Source organism: Eleutherodactylus coqui, chromosome 3, assembly GCF_035609145.1.
Source record: "Eleutherodactylus coqui strain aEleCoq1 chromosome 3, aEleCoq1.hap1, whole genome shotgun sequence".
Taxonomy (NCBI): domain Eukaryota; kingdom Metazoa; phylum Chordata; class Amphibia; order Anura; family Eleutherodactylidae; genus Eleutherodactylus; species Eleutherodactylus coqui.
Genome location: NC_089839.1, coordinates 191199438 through 191219508, shown reverse-complemented (window position 1 = coordinate 191219508; position 20071 = coordinate 191199438). Strand labels below are relative to the sequence as shown.

The following is a 20071-nucleotide window of genomic DNA, read 5'->3' as shown; positions in this document are numbered from 1 at the left end:
TAGTACGGATAACAAATGGGAGAAGTTTAAAAACATCCTAAATACCTCATGTGAGCAGTTCATCCCCTTTAAAAATAAAAGAAATACAAATAAAAGGAAACCAATGTGGTGCGACAAGACTGTAAGAGAGGAAATAAGCAGAAAAAAGAAAGCATTTAAATTATTAAAACAAGAAGGCAGTGAGAAAACATACAGGAAGAAAACAAATTGTGTAAGGAAAAGATGAAAACTGCAATGAAGGAGGCAGAAAGACTGATTGCCAAAGAGAGCAAAAATAACTCCAAACTATTTTTCAATTATATGAATGGGAAAAGGATTTGCACTGAAAGCAGTGGCCCTTTAACAAATAATGCAGGAGAAATCATAGAAGATGAAGGGAAAGGCAAAGCTATTAAATAGTTTTTCTCAAGTGTATTAACGAAGGAAAAAGAAATGTCACATGAGATGCAGGGGCATAAAATGAACCTCCCACAAAATAGAGATGGTTAAAAAAGATTAAAATCGACAAATCGGCAGGGCCAGATGGAATACACCCAAAGGTTCTAAGGGTACTAAGTAACATGATAGACAGACCACTATTTCTTATATTTGGGGACACTATTGAAACCATGGTTGTACCACTGGATTGGCGTATTGCCAATGTGGTTCCAATATACAAAAAGGGGTCAAGAAGGTAGCCTGGTAACTACAGGCCAGTAAGTCTCACTTCAATAATTGGAAAAATATTCAAGGGTTTCTGAGAGATGCCATCCTGGAACACCTCAAGGAAAACAACAGAATAACTCCTCATCATCATGGGTTCATGAGGAGTTGATCATGTCAGACCAATTTGATTAGCTTCTACAATGAAGTAAGTTCTAGGCTGGACCTGGGAGACTCTATTGATCTTGTACATATATCTGCATCTTTCTAAAGCATTTGACACCTTGCTGAATAAAAGACTGATATATAAAATGAAGCAGCTCACACTGGGCAAAAATGTGTGTAGTTGGGTAAAGAACTGGCTCTGAGACAGAAAGCAGAGGGTGATAATAAATGGATCATACTCTAATTGGGCCACCATTGCTAGTGGGGTGCCACAGGATTCAGTATTAGGACCCATTCTGTTCAATATATTTATCAATGACCAGATAGAGGGGCTGCACAGTAAAATATCAATATTTGCATACTATACAAAATTATACAAAGTGATTAATACAAAGAAGGACATGTACAGCTGCAAATGGACACAGATAGGAATATACTGCATATATAATAGTCTGGGGGAATAGAATTTATCTTGTCATAATTTGCCAAGTTCCAGTCTATTTAGTGCAAGCTAATTCCTCCATAGATCCATCTCAGGTTACTTATTGGAGAGTACTGATGCAATGTGCGAGGAGAGAGCCCAAAGCCAAGGAAATGGTGGGGATAGAGTTGTCACTTGTCAAAGTGGTTCTACCATCTCCTCCCCTGTAAGGGTAGCACAGGACCCGTCCACGTTACTACTATGGGGAGGTAACAGAAAACCGCAGTGTGGTTTTAACTTATAGATAATTGTCACGGGTGACGCCACCATTCCTTTCTATTTGGTGAATCCAGATGATGGAATAACAGTCCAAACACACAGGCAGTAGCTTGAAACAAAGTCGGGAATGGACAGCAGTGTTACTTTACTTATAAATCCAAACAGAGAAGTTCAACAGGTACATAGGCCAAAACAAGTCACTGGTGCAGACACAGTTGATGGTGCGACAGGGAGGAAATCACAGGATGAATATCGGGCCCAAAGTCTCAGTTATCTGTGTGACTCCGCTCCTGGCCCAAACTCCTTTTCTCTCTCTTCCAACTCTCTATCCAGCACTCACTCTCAAAGGCAGCACTCAGCGCTGCATGGCGATCTCCTCTCATCCACTCATTCTGTAGAGCTCCTGACAGTAGGAGTCCCAGGGTAACGTCAAGGCCATGGCTCAGCCTTCTCCACTAGACGCAATGGGATGAAACTGAAAGGGAGGAGACACAAATTAGATATTAGAAAAAACTTTCTGACAGTGAGGGTGATCAATGAGTGGAACAGGTTACCACGGGAGGTGGTGAAATATTCTTCAATGGAAGTGTTCAAACAAAGGCTGGACAAATATCTGTCTAGGATGATTCAGTAAATCCTGCACTGAGCATGGGGTTGGACTTGATGACCCTGGAGGTCCCTTCCAACTCTACCATTCTTTGATTCTATGATTGTTCCCTTCACAGACCATGGGGGTTCAAATAACACTAGGTCCTGCCAGCTCCTCTTGCAGTCTCCAACACTGACTCTCTCTTGCAAACCGCAAACATTAATATGAAGCATGGTCACATGACTTCCAAACTCACAACACAAAACGATACATTTTCAGACAGGACGGGACATACCAGACAGTAACCCTTTCAATCATGCAGAGATGCAATTCTTAGTTTTGCAGACGCACTCCTCATTCAAAGACTGTATACAGGACAAAGTACAAAACAGTACTTTGGCAGAAAAAAAACCGAGATGGGGACGCAGCACTAAACCAGCACTGCATTCTCTTTATTCTCAAGAACGGTATGTAAAAAGAACTCATCGCCCACGTTAACCTAAACAGTTGCCGTATCCGAAAACAACCTAGTCATTAAAAGGTTAAAAATGTCTTTTAACATGGAAAAGAAATTCAAATTTCTTAAAGTAGAAGTACTCCATCCTCACCTCTTGGGCGGGGTCTCTGATAAACTAACATGATAGGGTCGGAGTCAAGTAAAATTTGACACCATCTTCATCTTCCATTTTAGTCTGAGGTTTGCGCTCTATCTCTATAGAGGAGTCTGAGGAGATCAACATCTTCTTTCACTTCTTCCTCCTTTTTCAGAATCTTCTCTAGTTCCTTCATTTTCTACAGAGAGCGTCAGGTAAGGAATAGGAGGAGGGCAAAGCTGAAAAATAAAGACAGTACATAAATACCTGGAATTACAAAGACACCAATTTAAAAACAAAGCAGTTTTAGGATTATTCGGCAGCGCCCCGTCACCGAGATCACAGCAACTGTTCCAGATTAATAACTGTGTGGTATGTCGGAAAACAGGGGTAATTATAGAGGCCTAGTTGGGATGGGCACATGGGGTAATAAAACCAGGTATGCCTCCTCCCATGCCTGCTGCAACCCCGACACTTTTGGGGGGGTATCTCTAGACCTCAGTGGCATGGACAGAATGTAAAAAGTGAGGCTTCGTAAGCTTGCTGAGGTGCGGTGGTCTCACAGAGAAGGCGCACAACAAGCTGCTCCTGGAACTGCAGGAAGGCGAGCGTTCTCGGGGCTTCTTGTAGATTACTAGAGATGAGCGAATGTACTCGTCCGAGCTTGATACTCGTTCGAGTATTAGCGTGTTCGAGATGCTCGTTACTCGTGACAAGTACCACGCGATGTTCGAGTTACTTTCACTTTCATCTCTGAGACGTTAGCGCGCTTTTCTGGCCAATAGAAAGACAGGGAAGGCATTACAACTTCCCCCTGCGACGTTCAAGCCCTATACCACCCCCCTGCAGTGAGTGGCTGGCGAGATCAGGTGTCACCCGAGTATAAAAATCGGCCCCTCCCGCGGCTCGGCACAGATTTATTCTGACATAGAGGAGGGAAAGTGCTGTTGGTGCCGGAGCTGCTATAGGGAGAGTGTTAGGAGTATTTTAGGCTTCAAGAACCCCAACGGTCCTTCTTAGGGCCACATCTAACCGTGTGCAGTAGTGTGGAGGCTGTTTTTTGCAGTGTTGCACATTTTTTTTTTTTTGTATATCGGCCGTGCAGAGCATTGCGCCCTGCAGTAGTTATACATACTCCAGGGCCAGTAGTGGTGGTGAGGCAGGGACAGAAGACATATATTTATTGAATATAGGCAGTGGGCCTGTGACTGTCCTCAGTGTACTGGGTCTGTGCTGGGTGTAGTTGTCCTCCTAATTCATACGCAGCCAGCTAAGTGTTACAGCAGGCTTCCGCAAAATTATTTCCTGGCTCTGTGTTGGCTGTTAAATCACCGCTGTATTCCAGTCCGCAGTGCAACAGTCTGCAGTTATTTTACATACTCCAGGGCCAGTAGTGGTGACGCAGGGACAGAAGACATATTTATTGAATATAGGCAGTGGGCCTTTTCAAAAACATTTGGGGAAAAAAATCTATTTGGGCTCCCTGTGACTGTCCTCAGTGTACTGGGTCTGTGCTGGGTGTAGTTGTCCTCCTAATTCATACGCAGCCAGCTAAGTGTTACAGCAGGGTTGCGCAAAATTATTTCCTGGCTCTGCTGTGCGTTCGGTAAGCAAAGTCAGCCTCCAACCACAGGCCAATAAGCGGCACATTTAATTACAGCGTTCTGTTTCTGCACTACTGGTAATACATCATGTTGAGGGGTAGGGGTAGGCCTAGAGGACGTGGACGCGGGCGAGGACGCGGAGGCCCAAGTCAGGGTGTGGGCACAGGCCGAGCCAGTGCGGTGGCCAGGGGTAGAGGCAGGGCCAGACCGAATAATCCACCAACTGTTTCCCAAAGCGCCCCCTCGCGCCATGCCACCCTGCAGAGGTCAAGGTGCTCTACGGTTTGGCAGTTTTTACAGAGACGCCTGACGACCGACGAACAGTGGTGTGCAACCGTTGTCGCGCCAAGATCAGCTGGGGAGCCACCACCACCAGCATGCGCAGGCATATGATGGCCAAGCACCCCACAAGGTGGGACGAAGGCCGTTCACCGCCTCCGGTTTGCACCACTACCTCTCCCCCTGTGCCCCAACCTGCCACTGAGATCCAACCCCCCTCTGAGGACACAGGCACTACCGTCTCCTGGCCTGCACCCACACCCTCACCTCCGCTGTCCTCGGCCCCATCCAGCAATGTCTCTCAGCGCAGCGTCCAGACGTCGCTAGCACCACTGTTTGAGCGCAAGCGCAAGTACGCCGCCACGCACCCGCACGCTCAAGCATTAAACGTGCACATTGCCAAAGTGATCAGCCTGGAGATGCTGCCGTATAGGCTTGTGGAAACGGAGGCTTTCAAAAGCATGATGGCGGCGGCGGCCCCCGCGCTACTCGGTTCCCAGTTGCCACTACTTTTCCCGATGTGCCGTCCCAGCCCTGCACGACCACGTCTCCCGCAACATTGTACGCGCCCTCACCAACGCGGTTACTGCCAAGGTCCACTTAACAACGGACACGTGGACAAGCACAGGCGGGCAGGGCCACTATATCTCCCTGACGGCACATTGGGTGAATTTAGTGGAGGCTGGGACAGAGTCAGAGCCTGGGACCGCTCACGTCCTACCCACCCCCAGAATTGCGGGCCCCAGCTCCATGCTGGTATCTGCGGCGGTGTATGCTTCCTCCACTAAACCACCCTCCTCCTCCTCCTCCTCCAACGCAACCTCTGTCTCGCAATCAAGATGTGTCAGCAGCAGCACGTCGCCAGCAGTCGGTGTTGCGCGGCGTGGCAGCACAGCGGTGGGCAAGCGTCAGCAGGCCGTGCTGAAACTACTCAGCTTAGAAGAGAAGAGGCACACGGCCCACGAACTGCTGCAGGGTCTGACAGAGCAGACCGACCGCTGGCTTGCGCCGCTGAGCCTCCTGTCATGTGTGGCAACGGTTGTAACCTGGTGGAGGCTCTGCAGCTCGGCAGCCTCAAGCACGTGCCATGCCTGGCCCATGTCTTTAATTTGGTGGTTCAGCGCTTTCTGAAAAGCTACCCACACTTCTCATACCTGCTCGGAAAGGTGCGCCGGGTCAGCGCATATTTCCGCAACTCCAAGACAGACGCTGTCACCCTGCGGACCCTGCAACATCGGTTTAATCTGCCAGTGCACTGACTGCTGTGCGACGTGCCCACATGGTGGAACTCTATGCTCCACATGTTGGCCAGGCTCTATGAGCAGCGTAGAGCTATAGTGAAATACCAACTCCAACATGGGCGGCGTAGTGGGAGTCAGCCTCCTCAATTCTTTACAGAAGAGTGGGCCTGGTTGGCAGACATCTGCCAGGTCCTTGGAAACTTTGAGGAGTCTACCCAGATGGTGAGCGGGGATGCTGCAATCATTAGCGTCACCATTCCTCTGCTATGCCTCTTGAGAAGTTCCCTGCAAAGCATAAAGGCAGACGCTTTGCACTCGGAAACTGAGGCGTGGGAAGACAGTATGTCGCTGGATAGTCAGAGCACCCTCATGTCTATATCTCAGCGTGTTGAGGAGGAGGAGGAGGGGGAGGAGCATGAGAAGGAGGGGGAAGAGACAGCTTGGGCCACTGCTGAGGGTACACATGCTGCTTGTCTGTCATCCTTTCAGCGTGTATGGCCGGAGGAGGAGGATCCAGAAAGTGATCTTCCTAGTGAGGACAGCCATGTGTTGCGTACAGGTACCCTGGCACACATGGCTGACTTCATGTTAGGATGCCTTTCTCGTGACCCTCGCGTTACACGCATTCTGGCCACTACGGATTACTGGGTGTACACACTGCTCGACCCACGGTATAAGGAGAACCTTTTCACTCTCATTCCCGAAGAGGAAAGGGGTTCCAGAATGATGCTATACCACAGGGCGCTGGTGGACAAACTGATGGTAAACTTCCCATCCAACAGCGCTAGTGGCAGAAGGCGCAGTTCCGAGGGCCAGGTAGCAGGGGAGGCGCAGAGATCAGGCAGCATGTACAGCGCAGGCAGGGGAACATTTTCCAAGGCCTTTGCCAGCTTTATGGCTCCCCAGCAAGACTGTGTCACCGCTCCCCAGTCAAGGCTGAGTTGGCGGGAGCACTGTAAAAGGATGGTGAGGGAGTATGTAGCCAATCGCACGACCATCCTCGGTGACGCCTCTGCCCCCTACAACTACTGGGTGTCGAAGCTGGACACATGGCCTGAACTCGCGCTGTATGCCCTGGAGGTGCTTGCTTGTCCTGCGGCTAGCGTCTTGTCAGAGAGGGTGTTTAGTGCGGCTGGGGGAATCATCACGGATAAGCGTACCCGCCTGTCAACCGACAGTGCCGACAGGCTTACACTCATCAAGATGAACAAAGCCTGGATTTCCCCAGACTTCTCTTCTTCACCAGCGGACAGCAGCGATACCTAAGCAATACGTAGGCTGCACCCGCAGATGGAAGCATCGTTCTCTATCACCATCAAAAACGGGGACATTTTTGCTTTATCAATCTGTGTATAATATTCCTCCTCCTCCTCCTGCTCCTCCTCCTGAAACCTCACATAAACACGCCGAACAGGCAATTTTTCTTAGGCCCACAAGGCTCAGTCATATAATATTTCTAAACAATTTTTATACGTTTCAATGCAAACTAAAGCGTTGAAACTTGCACCTGAACCAATTTTTATTTTAACTGGGCTGCCTCCAGGCATAGTTACCAATTAAGCCACATTAACCAAAGCGATTAATGGGTTTCACCTGCCCTCTTGGTTGGGCATGGGCAATTTTTCTGAGGTACATTAGTACTGTTGGTACACCAATTTTTGGGGGCCCTCGCCTACAGTGTAATCCAATGAATTTTTTGCCCACCTGCATTACAGCTGACGTTACATCAGCTGTGTTGGGCACTGCAATGGGATATATTTATGTACCGCCGGTGGGTTCCAGGGAGCCACCCATGCCGTGGGTCCACACGGAGTTGTAACTACATGTGTCCACTTCTAAAGAGCCCCAGTCTGACTGGGGCATGCAGTGTGGGCCGAAGCCCACTTGCATTAAACATGACATTACCTCAGCTGTGATGAGCAATGCAATGGGATATATTTATGTACCGCCGGTGGGTTCCAGGGAGCCACCCATGCCGTGGGTCCACACAGAGTTGTAACTACATGTGTCCACTTCTAAAGAGCCCCAGTCTGACTGGGGCATGCAGTGTGGGCCGAAGCCCACTTGCATTAAACATGACATTACCTCAGCTGTGATGGGCAATGCAATGGGATATATTTATGTACCGCCGGTGGCTTCCTGGCACCCACCCATGCTGTCGGTCCACACGGAGTTGTAACTACATGTGTCCACTTCTAAAGAACCCCAGTCTGACTGGGGCATGCAGTGTGGGCCGAAGCCCACCTGCATTTAATCGGACGTTACCTCAGCTGTGATGGGCACTGCAATGGGATACATTAATGTACAGCCGGTGGGTTCCAGGGAGCCACCCATGCTGTGGGTGCACACGGAATTCCCATTGCGGAGTTGTACCTGCCTGTGACTATTTATAAAAAACCGCGGTCTAACTGGGGCATGCAGACACCTTGACAGAATGAATAGTGTGTGGTACATAGGTTCCCCATTGCTATGCCCACGTGTGCAGCTCCTGATGGCGGTGGCACAGGATTATATTTCTCATTGCTTCTGCACAGCATTGTGGGCTATCGCCCCGCCCCTTTTAAAGAGGGTCGCTGCCTAGCTGTGCCAACCCTCTGCAGTGTGTGCCTGCGGTTCCTCCTCATGGCAGACGCACTTATAAATAGACATGAGTGTGGCGTGGCATGAGGGCAGCTGAAGGCTGCGCAGGGACAATTTGGTGTGCGCTGTGGACACTGGGTCGTGCAGGGGGGCGGGGTTGGGCAGCATGTAACCCAGGAGAAGTGTCATGCAGGCAGTGATTGTGCTTTGTTGGAGGTAGTGTGGTGCTTAGCTAAGGTATGCTTTGCTAATGAGGGCTTTTCAGAAGTAAAAGTTGTTGGGGGGGGCACTCTTGCCGCTATTGTGGCTTAATAGTGGGACCTGGGAACTTGAGATGCAGCCCAACATGTAGCCCCTCGCCTGCCCTATCCGTTGCTGTGTCGTTCCCATCACTTTCTTGAATTGCCCCGATTTTCACAAATGGAAACCTTAGCGAGCATCAGCGATATACAAAAATGCTCGAGTCGCCCATTGACTTCAATGGGGTTCGTTACTCGAAACGAACCCTCGAGCATCGCGATAACTTCGTCCCGAGTAACGAGCACCCGAGCATTTTGCTGCTCGCTCATCTCTATAGATTACGCATTACAGGTAGCGATCTGAATAATGCTGGGCTCACACGGCCGTATGTGGAATCCACTTGTGGAGGCCCACAGCGGATGCCCGTTGTGAGGCCAGCTGTGTCCCTGCGTACGGCCGCGTAATATACTGCACATAACTGCATACTCACAGTACACAGTACTTATGCACAGTACACCTTTTTTTGTTTATATTTCCCAGGCCCTCACTTAGCGATCACATAGGTACCTGCAGCCTGTACACAATGTAATTACGAATGGGCTGCAGGTATATCCACGACCATAGAGCACAATGGGTTCTAGGTTGCAAATATCCGTTCTGTTTTACATAGTATCGACCGGCCAATGCATTTGATTCATCTGCGTATTGCCGCGGATCAAAGACATACAGAATCCGCAATTTCTATCTGGTCGTGTGAGACCAGTCTAAGGTAGATCGCTAAGTTTTTATCATGTGACAGGGGACCGCTCAATGAGGCCACTGGTCACTGCTCCAGGCTATGGTCTGTCTTTGATAGTCGGAAGCACGGGAATTTTAAATTTCCTAAGCCTCGCTGGCTCCTGCGCATGTTTCAGTCATTCTGCTGGCAGGCGCATGCACAGAAGTCGGGAAAGGTCCGTGAAGGATTATCACGTCAGGGTTCAAATGCGGAGGGCTCTGGTAAAGCGTTTCATCTCCTCACCATTCAGGAAAAATTAAACTTCAACTTTTTTAAACTTTTATGTGATCGCCGTTATCCAATGTGATCAGGGATCACTCACCATGGCTCTCAGTCACTGCAGCAGGTTCTTGGTCACCTTTAGTAGCCAAGAGCAAGGAGACTTTAAATTACTGCAGCAATCTGCAGCTTTAATACATCTGTCCGACAGTTTGACGACAGGCGCATGTGCAGAAGCTGCGGTAAGGTCCGTGGATAAATCGGGGGGCCTTAGGTACATAATTTCATTTCCACTCATGGATATGATCTTGAGGGGAGATGAAACAAACTTTTTTTTTTTTTTTACTTTACATGATGGATATCTAATGGATAACAGTGATCATGTGACCAGGGACTGCATACCACGGCACTCAGTGACATCTCCTTGCTCTCTGCTACTCATGCTAGCTGGGAGCAGGGAGATTTTAATTCTCCCAGGCTCTCCGGCCTTCTGCGCATGTGCCCAACATTGTGGGACATCATGGAGGATTGAGGTGAGTGGTTTATTTCCCTTTTTGTTTACTTTTATGCGATCGCCATTATCCATTGGCTAAATCAGTTTTAGCTTAGTGTCTGAAGGAGGCAGACCTCTTGCTCTGCAGGTCTTCTTTTTTTAAATTTTTTTTCTTCTTCTCTTCTAGCTAGGCATCGGGGATTGGCTAACAAGTTGGGAAGGGTCAAAAAGTGCTGCCAAACACACTGTTATCCACTCCTCTAAGAAGACAAAATGGACCAGAGCATCACTAATGACTCTGCTTCCCGCCAGCAATAATGGGGTCATCTGAATGTTCCGGACTCCTACCCCCAATTCCAGTGACCTGTCAATGCGATGTCACTGAAGCAGTGATCCTGCTGGTGGCTGAGGGAGCTGAATGGAAGAGGATTACGATACATGAGTAGACGAGAGTAGGTGAATATTACACCATCGTACCTCCACTTCTTTTCCCCTTCTCACCTTCCCCCTTGGATCCATCCACCACTGCGCAGATGACTGTAGTTGCTGGCACGCTCTTCCCTCCCCCATCAGTGCAGCGATGATGTACCTTCGGGGCAGGGGGCAATATCTGGGGTCCCATTAGTATGCAGGGAAGGGGTGCAATTACCCCTCACCCCTGCACTATCCTTCACCATCCCCTCTCAGTCCAGTCGGGTTACGCTCTAGCGAGCCCCTGGCCTCTAGAACCCTAGAGGATTCAACTAGGGACCTCCCTCTGCCCATGCGGCTACTTGAAGATGGAGCCGCCTCCAGCCTAAGCTTAACTCGAACCTCCGGCTGTAGGCTGGTGTAGGCAGCAACTGGGGGCAGGACTGCCAACTGATGGTGTTTGGGTGAAAATTGCCCCCCTCCCTGCGTGAATCCTCTAGGTATCCGGCCTGTCCCTTGCTCCCAGCTGTGAGTGCTACTGGCCTTGCCTCCAGGCAGGCAGGGTGGGCTCAAATCAAACCCTTGGTTCCTAGGCCTGTTTAGGCCGTGTCATAGGCGGGGCTCCGGATGCTGCCCGACCCAACCGCGGTGCTGCCTCCGGATGGGGCTCAGATTGAGTCCATGGCTTCTAGGCCTGGTAGACCGTGATGCAGCTGGGGCTCTGGATGGTGTGCAGGGAGGGGGTGGAACCTTCTTCTCTCCATGCATGTTTCACTTACAGCACCAAAAATCAAGCCTCTCCCCCTCAGCCTTCCAGGCCTGTTTAGGCTGCAAGGGAGGGGGGAGGAGTATAGAAAGCCATCAGGGTTCTAACCTCCAGGTGGACAATCGGCCGTCATCTGTAAAGCGAGAGACGCGTTATAGCTAATCTGCCTTCATACATTGAATCATAGTATGAGGCGGTGTATTTGCTCCCCTCTTTCTGAGGTGCAAATATCCTGCTGATACTCGCCTTTTCCCTGCAGCTGAACTGCGGCTGCAGGGAAAAGGCGAGTATCCTTTTTTTAATTTTTACACATTTTAGAATGGTTTTCAGGGAAGGGCTTATATTTTTAAGCCCTTCCTGAAAATTCATCCCGTACTCGCTGGCAGCCCATTGCTTTCAATGGAGCCGGCTATATTACCGGCTCCATTAAATTCAATGGGCGAATATCATTCTTCTTTTCCACAGCTGTAACAGCTGTGGCAGAGGAGAACGATCTTTAAGTATATGTTCTTAATGGGGTCGGCGCTGATGCAGCCGGCCCCATTGAGAGCATATATAGAACACAGCGATGCGCAGAACGCAGATAGGCGCGTTCTGCGAATCGTTGTGTCCTATAATTGATCGCACATCCGCATAAAAAGCGGACATATGACCGATCCCATTGGGATGCATTTGGTCTGTAGATCTGCAGATTGGACCAAAAACGGTCGTGTGACCGAGGCCTTAGTGAGTTATGTACACACGGTGAACACAATACATTAGGTTTCTCATTGAGTGCATCCAGCCAATGTGGTTATGTGTCTTTTAGGCTCATTCACACTTCTTATCAGTTAAGATTTTCATCTCGGCTCTGAATTGACTCCCCGATCAGCCTGACGTTGAAGCCGTTCTGAAGCGGCTTTGTGACCTGTATGCTTTACATGGAATAGTCACAAATGCTGGTGACTTCTTACAACATGGGTACCTATCAGGTAAACAGCTGGACGTGGTCACTACAGCTTACCTGGGCCTCCTGGCTGAGCTCTGGTGAGTAGCCACAAGGTTTGGTGCAGGTTGGCACCTGAAGTGCAGAGACTAGAGTTTCATCCTATTGATATTAATAGACTGAAATTAAGAGAAACTTAAATGTACTCAACTGTAAAACATTTCCTTTTTCTATTTGTAGTAAGGTGCAGTTCTACTGGTTGATGCTTCTGATTTCACAGAAGTACAGTTGTTATCTGCCCTTGGGATGTATGATGTATGTGTATCATAGCCTGCTGGAATGGGCTCAGAAAAACCCTGAGAACTAGAAGGTGAGATCTGAGTGAGATGATTGCTCACATTCCAGACCTACTGTCTTTTAAAGACCAGAATCATAAAGTCCACAGGATAGGGGATGACTTGTTGATTGGTGGGCCTCTCACTTCTGAGACCCCCCCCCCCCAACAATCCCAACAATGGGGGGTCCTGCGTCCACCGTCCTCCTTACTGTGGGTTTACTACACCCACCGCAGTGAGGAGGACACTGAATGAGGTGACGGTTGTACTAGCATGCTGCCGCTCCATTCATTTTCAATGGCACTGCGGGAGATAGCTTAGAAGGTACTCAGGTATTTCCTTTAGGCGCTTTAAAATAAATGGAGCAGCGGCTGTTTATGCTTGGCCATTCATTCTGACGTCACTGTACGGCATGAAGCGACCCCCGCAGTGAAAGGCAGAGGGGGACATGGGCCCCCGATTCTTCAGATCGGTGAGCGTCTCAGCGGCGAGACTCCTATTGATCAGCAAGTTATGCCCCGTCCTGTGGATAGGAGATAAGTTGTGATCGTCAGGCCAAGTTAAAGGGGTTGTACATATATTCCTTGTATATATAGTGGATGGTGCTAGATTTAATTTTATAGACATGTTCCATCATTTCCTGTTAAACTGAGAGCAGCACCTAAGAGAGTATGGCACACTGGCATTCACCCTGTGGCATTGCTATTTGCAAAAATCTTATAGCTTTACCTTCCTGACTTTTAGGTCTTAAAGGGGTTGTCCCGCGCCGAAACTGGTTTTTTTTTTCAACCCCCCCCCCGTTCGGCGCGAGACAACCCCGATGCAGGGACTTAAAAAAAAAACCGCTCAGCGCTTACCTTAATCCCCGCGCTCCGGTGACTTCTATACTTACCGGCTGAAGATGGCCGCCGGGATCCTCTTCCTCCGTGGACCGCAGCTCTTCTGTGCGGTCCATTGCCGATTCCAGCCTCCTGATTGGCTGGAATCGGCACGTGACGGGGCGGAGCTACACGGAGCCCCATTGAAGAAAGCAGAAGACCCGGACTGCGCAAGCGCGTCTAATTTGGCCATTAGACCATTTTAGACGGCGAAAATTAGGCGGGCTCCATGGAAACGAGGACGCCAGCAGCGGAGCAGGTGAAGTGAAAAACTTTTTATAACTTCTGTATGGCTCATAATTAATGCACAATGTACATTACAAAGTGCATTATTATGGCCATACAGAAGTGTATAGACCCACTTGCTGCCGCGGGACAACCCCTTTAAAAAACGTTCAAAAATGATTCTGTTGCATTTTGTGGCTAAAGTAGATAAAAATATTGTGGTGTTGATAATATACCTGTTTTATTTTCGTACAGGCAAATCCAGTATTCAGACTTACCTGAAGCCAAACCTGCAAAGCAGTCCATCGAAAATCTGAAGAGGACTCGCTTAGAAGACGCAGACGCCACAGAATGTGATTTTGAAGTTTCCCATGTTTTTGTCATATTTATGTGTCGCAGCTCAGGGATGCTTTCTAGTGTTTTACACTGATATGCTGAAAGTCATGGGATAGTACCATGTTTCCTTGAAAATAAGACCTATCCCTAAAATAACCTCTACCCTGATTTTCAGAGGAGAAGCTTGAAATATGAGCCCTACCGAAAAAAATAAGCCCTAAATATACTACCCGCTATCCGGGTCCCTCCCGCTGGTCTCCACAGTTCCTACAGGCTTGCTGGTAACAGGATTTGAAAACCTTGCCTCGAGCAAGTGATTGCTTTGATTGGTTCTCGAGTGCCGTGGCTCAGCCAATCACTGCGGTGTTCAAAGAACCAATGACAGCCATTGCATTGATTGGTTGTGATTGGTTCATCGAGCACTGGAGTGATTGGCTGAGCTGACGTGCTCGAAAACCAATTAGAGCAATTGCTGGCTGTAAGCAGGGGTTTTCAAAACCCGTTACCAGCAAGCGATATTTTGTCAGCGGCTGAGAACTGCACAGAAGCCTGAAGGAGCTGTGGAGACCAACGGGAGGGACCTGGGCGGTGCCTGATAGGTAAGTATAAAACATCCCCTGAAAATAAGACAGGGTCTTATTTTAGGAGAAACACGGTCGTATATAAATTGATTATGAAGTGGTGTTATCTGAGATGACAGCTTGGGAACACCCACACTTGTATAAGTTGTGAGGTGCGAGATATTATCTTGTGAGACTGAACACTGGCCAACGTGCTCATGGCGAAGTAAATTATCGGAGTTCAAACGATGTATGATAGTTGGCTCCAGATGATGGGACATTCCATTTCCAATGTGATACAGGCATTAAACCCCTTAGGCTGCCTGTCCACTGGCAATGATCCATGGGTGGTTTATCGCCCGCGGATCATGCTCTTTAAAGCTTTCCCTAGGGTTCCTATGGAAAGCGCAGCGCTGGCGTCAATGAGTGATGAATCATAGTGATTCTCCGCTCGCGGGATTTAAATAGTGGCATGCTACAATTGCCGCGATTCTCCGCGATGAACCTATCTATTAGATAGACTCATCTCAGAGACCTGTCAGTGCTCCCTCCCCCTCCCCCGCGGTGGAATATCGCTAGTGATTTTCCGCCTTAGCAATGGACAGGTGGCCTTAGTGACCAAGCCTGTTTGCGCCTTAATGTCGGCCAAATTATGGAAATCTGACATTTGTCACTTAGAATAACCATTCATATCCAAGTGATTCTGACATTCTTTTTTCACCACATATTGTGCTTCATTTAGGTGGAAAAATAGACAGAATTTGTGCACAGTTATTAAAAGTGCCAAAATTGGGAAGATTTTGAAAAAAGTCATTTTTTTCACATTTTTAACAGCAATATGTCAAATATGGGCAAACATACTGTACAAATTTTTGATGAGATATATATTTCCATCTTTCATTTTCCATTTTTTAACCATTTAGTAGACAAACAAATTTAACATTAATTATAAACATTTTGAGGAACACTTTGTTTTCCTGCACCAAGCCAAGATTGCAAAGGCTCATGGGTGTCAGAATGATAGATACCCCCACCAATGACCCCTTTTAAAAAAATACATATTTTAATGTATTCACTGAGGGTTGTCAGGAGTATTTTGACCCCACAGTTTCTTTTCAGGAATTCATGCAATTTAGAGAAGAAAAAAAAAATTCATGTTTTTGCAAATGTATGTCATTTTAAAGACAGGATTTGTTTCTATAGTGCACATGAAAATGAGGATTTGCACCCCAAAATGGATACCCCAGTTAGTCCTGTTTTCAGAAACCTATCCGTTATGGCCCTAATCCTATATCTCTATGCACAACCGTGCACAAAACAAAGGGCCTTCCGTAACTCCCTATTTCAAGCTTTAAATACCATACTAGCAATTCTGGACGTCAATGGGCTGGTACTTGGAGCACGTAAATAGTCATGTCATGATACATATGGGCGTCACGTGATCAATTACAGCATCATGATACAGCCACATTTTGTCCATAGGACATTTGGGAATGTCGATAGACAACAGTTATGGTTTCTAAGGTCTGAGGGTGTGTGGCGGTCTTTTCCCTTTTGCCTTTAGGGTCTGTCCGCTGTGCACTGGGTGATTGCCCTTCTCCTTCAATTAAGCATCATCTTTTTTATCCCTAACATTGGCCTGGGTGCTGTTCTCACACTCTTCTACTTTTACTTTAAATGATACCAGCGATCATGTGACTGGAAGCCGCTGTATGCGGTGATATCTCTCTTCTCCCGGCTACACAATCTAGCGGGGAGCAGAGGCATTTTAAATTTCCCGGGGTGCAAGCCTTTCTGTACAGAAGGTGATGTCAGGTCCAGGGAAGGATATGGCGATCGTGTGAGGGGGTGCTTCCTGTGGCCCCCCATGACCGCTCCAGGTTGTCAGTTAGCTATATCCACAGCCCACGTGGCTTTAATCCCCAGAGCCAGAGTGTTTTTATGGACCTTGAAATTAAAGCCTACTAAAGCGGGACGTAAACAGTCTATGGGGTGGTAATAAGAGGTTAATGAAAAGTTAGTTAATAGGAAGAAGCGAAGGAAAAAGAATGAAAGAAAAAAGTTTCCTTCTTTTTCCCTGTATTTCCTTCTTTTGACTTCTCCTTATTGTTCTGTCTTTTTCCTTTTTTCTCTTCTAGTGGGTTCAGCCAAGATAAACCACCCGAGGTATTCAGGTTCTATCCTAAACGGATCGAATGCTTAGGTTTGCGCAGCACAAATGTTTAATATATATGTTTTTCTGGGCTCAGGGCTGCACTAGGAATAGTACGGTATCAGTAGAACCTGGAACATGGCTTTTAAAGAATGAGTCCATTTGATGTACTGGAGCAGAGGGTGTTCTTCTGAGGCGAGGCAGAGAAGTACTTTTCACAGGAGGCCTTGGATAGTTTCATAACACACTTCCATACTGATCATCTCATTAAAGAGAATTTTTAACTAAATGTATGCTATATTGTTTTAATTTTCATCTAACTGCAAATCCAGCATTACAGTCCATTGGGAAATAATGTAGTGGCTTTTTTTGTGTATGTTCAACACCTTTTTCTTACTGCTCACAGTAAAGGTCCATTTACACGTAACGACTGTCAGGCAAAAAGTGAAAGTCTGTTATGTTATGTCAATGGAGGGGGGGCGGGGGAGCGACAAGAGAGAAATCTTCTGCACTGCCCCACCCCCTGCTGGCTGCTCCGTGAGCGAGCCAGCATTAGTAGCTCCCGTGTGACAGCACGGGAGTGCGGACACACAGGGACGAGTGTCAGGCATCGTTTGCCCGACAGTAGTCCCATGTAAATGGACCCTAACTATCTCAACAATTTGCACTACATTAGCTCTTTGGTGGGATCAGACCAGATGGGCTAGCCTTTGTGCATCAATGAGCCCTGGTTGCCCATTACATGTTCACTGTTTGCCCTTCAATGGCCAACGTTTGGTGGGTTCTATCCATTGTACACCAGGGACACCCCAAAAGACCTGCCATTTTGGAGATGCCCTGACCGAGTAATCTAGCAATCATTATTTGGCCCTTTGCATAGTCGCACAGATCCTTACTCTTTCCCAGCTTTCCTCCTGCCAACAAACAGACATCAAGAAGTGACTGTATATGACTGCTTAAGGCTAAGACTACACGATGACTTTGGGCATGTGCCATCACACCTAATGATTGTAAATGGGGTCGTGTTGAGGCCTGTGACGAAAGTGATTGGACCTAGAGCGGAGCTAGAGGCTCATGGGTGCGGGTACAAAAGTTCAGCTTAGTCCGCCCATCCCTATACCCCTTAGGCTAGTTTTACAAGGGCGATTGCAGTTTTGCTCATGAGATGTCTGAGCATTAGCGATTCTTTTTTCCACAAAAGCATCGCTGCCACTTGTAAGTTCATGCGTGCGATGCAATAAAACGAAGGCTCCATAGGGAAACATGGGCAATAAAAAAGAGCAAAATGCAGCAATTTTTTTACCATGCAACTTCGCATGGTGTGAAGATATTGCAAATGTGAACGAAACAATTGAAAAGCATGGATTTCATACTTCAGTGTTTTCATGAACTCTTGTATCGCGCCATTTTATCGCCCGTGTGAAACTGACCTTATGGTATGTTCCCAAGTAGTGGAAAACAGCTCTTGTTTGCATCGAACAATCCACCCAAAATTCTACGTGAATTGGAAGACTGAAATCTGCTGCGGATACGCATTAAAAACCTGCATCAAAAACCTTCACCAACGGCGTGGATTTGGTAATTTTTTTCCATTGTGGTTTTGATACGGAACTTGTGGTGAATTGTCTGCTGTGGACAATCTGCACCATTTTCCATGTGTGGAAACATACGCTTAGGCAACTCTCACACACATCGCTTTTTATATCGTTTACTGCGGCAAAACCCTGGTTTATGGTAGATGATGACCACTCAAACTCCTGGGAATGTAAAGTCAGGCTATGCAGACTGTCGCATGATGGACTTATTCCTCCCATGGATGGAAGTGTTAATTACTGGTACATACCATGCCTGAGCATTGTAAAGATACTGCTTTGTGAAGGGTACCATTCTTGGCCTAAAGAAGGTTCTCTTATCATTGCGTATATAACTATGATGTCAGATACGGAAAGGCCAAATGTCTTTCTCTGATATGAGTGCTGCCTCTGATAGGCTGAGCGCAGGGACCAATCAGAGGCAACACTCACTCACCCATTCATGAATTCATGAATGGGTGAGTGAGAGCTGCCTCTGATTGGTGAGGGCTGTGACCAATCAGAAGCAGCCCATTCAGCAGGCGGGGATTTTAAATCCCCTCCTGCTAAATACTACACAGAGCAGTTCAGGAGAACTGCCGGCCGGAAGCGGCTGAACTCCGGCTGCAGGGAAAAGGTGAGTATCCTTTTTTTTTTATTTTTACACATTTTAGGATGGTTTTCAGGGAAGGGCTTATATTTTTAAGCCCTTCCCGAAAGTTCATCCTGCGCTCGCCGGCAGCCCATTGCTTTCAATGGAGCTGGCTGTATTGTCAGCTCCATTGAATTCAATGGGCGAACATCGTTCTCCTATGCCACAGCTGTGGCACAGCTGTGGCAGAGGATAGCGGGCAGTGCGGGGCGGTTTCATTGAATCAGCGAATCGTCCGCCCCGGTCACGCGATTTGCGGATGCGCATCCGTTATGCGATCTGCAAATCGCGAGAAAAAACGCCCGTGTGACAGAGGCCTAAAGCTGTGTTTACATGTGCATTTTTAGGTTTCTTAAATCTCATCTACATGGCTTGTAGTGTAAATGCTGTAGATTTTCCATATGGAAATTCCATCCTGTGTGAAAATCCCCTTAGGGCAGTCAGGGAGACGCGAGAAAAAAATATATTTCACATTCTCCGTATACATTGCAAAAACACGTATCATACATTCATTTCTAAAACACTCCTAACTGAGGTTAAAGGGAAAGGGTAACTAAGGTTACCTTACAGTTCTTCTTACTCGTGATGCCACTGTTCCTTCCTCTGTGGTGAACCTTGGGACGGAAATAAAGTCGGCCATGCACAAAGATAACTTTCTGAGGAAAACAGGGATAGTCAGTAATGCCCATTTACTTAAGTCCAACAAAGATCCAACAACAACAGTGTCACTCTAGAAGAATACTTTACATTTTCAGAAGGTTGTGTGACAGGGAGGACTCTCGGGGTAAACCAGTTAATCCACAGTCTCAGTTATTTGTGAGATTCTGCTTCTGGCAACACTCTCTCTCCTCTCGTAATCTCTACTGGTCATACAGCAAATGTGGAGCGATATGCCAAAAGATACCATACAGAATCTGTATGCCTCCACATCTTACATCTAAGCTAGAAACAGTACAATAGGGTACTAGAGCCTCCATGCCCTCCTGTATCACATATTGTATTGAAGCTAGAGGTGGCCCAGCAAGGTACTAGAGCCTCCATGCCCACCCGTATCACATGTTGCATCCAAGCTATAGATAGTACAACAGGGTACTAGAGTCTCCATGTCCACCCATATCACATCTTGCATCCAAGCTA

General features: G+C 47.5%; 1 long non-coding RNA gene across 1 annotated transcript; it reads right to left on the bottom strand.

Annotated features, from left to right (window-relative positions):
- Nucleotides 1-1948: 1948 nt before the first annotated feature.
- On the bottom strand, nt 1949-19589 carry LOC136619901 (uncharacterized). The gene is made up of 3 exons (XR_010791081.1): nt 19498-19589; nt 2705-2928; nt 1949-1982 (listed from the first exon to the last, which is right to left on the bottom strand). It is a non-coding gene; the product is annotated as an uncharacterized lncRNA (long non-coding RNA).
- Between the last annotated feature and the right edge of the window lie 482 nt (nt 19590-20071).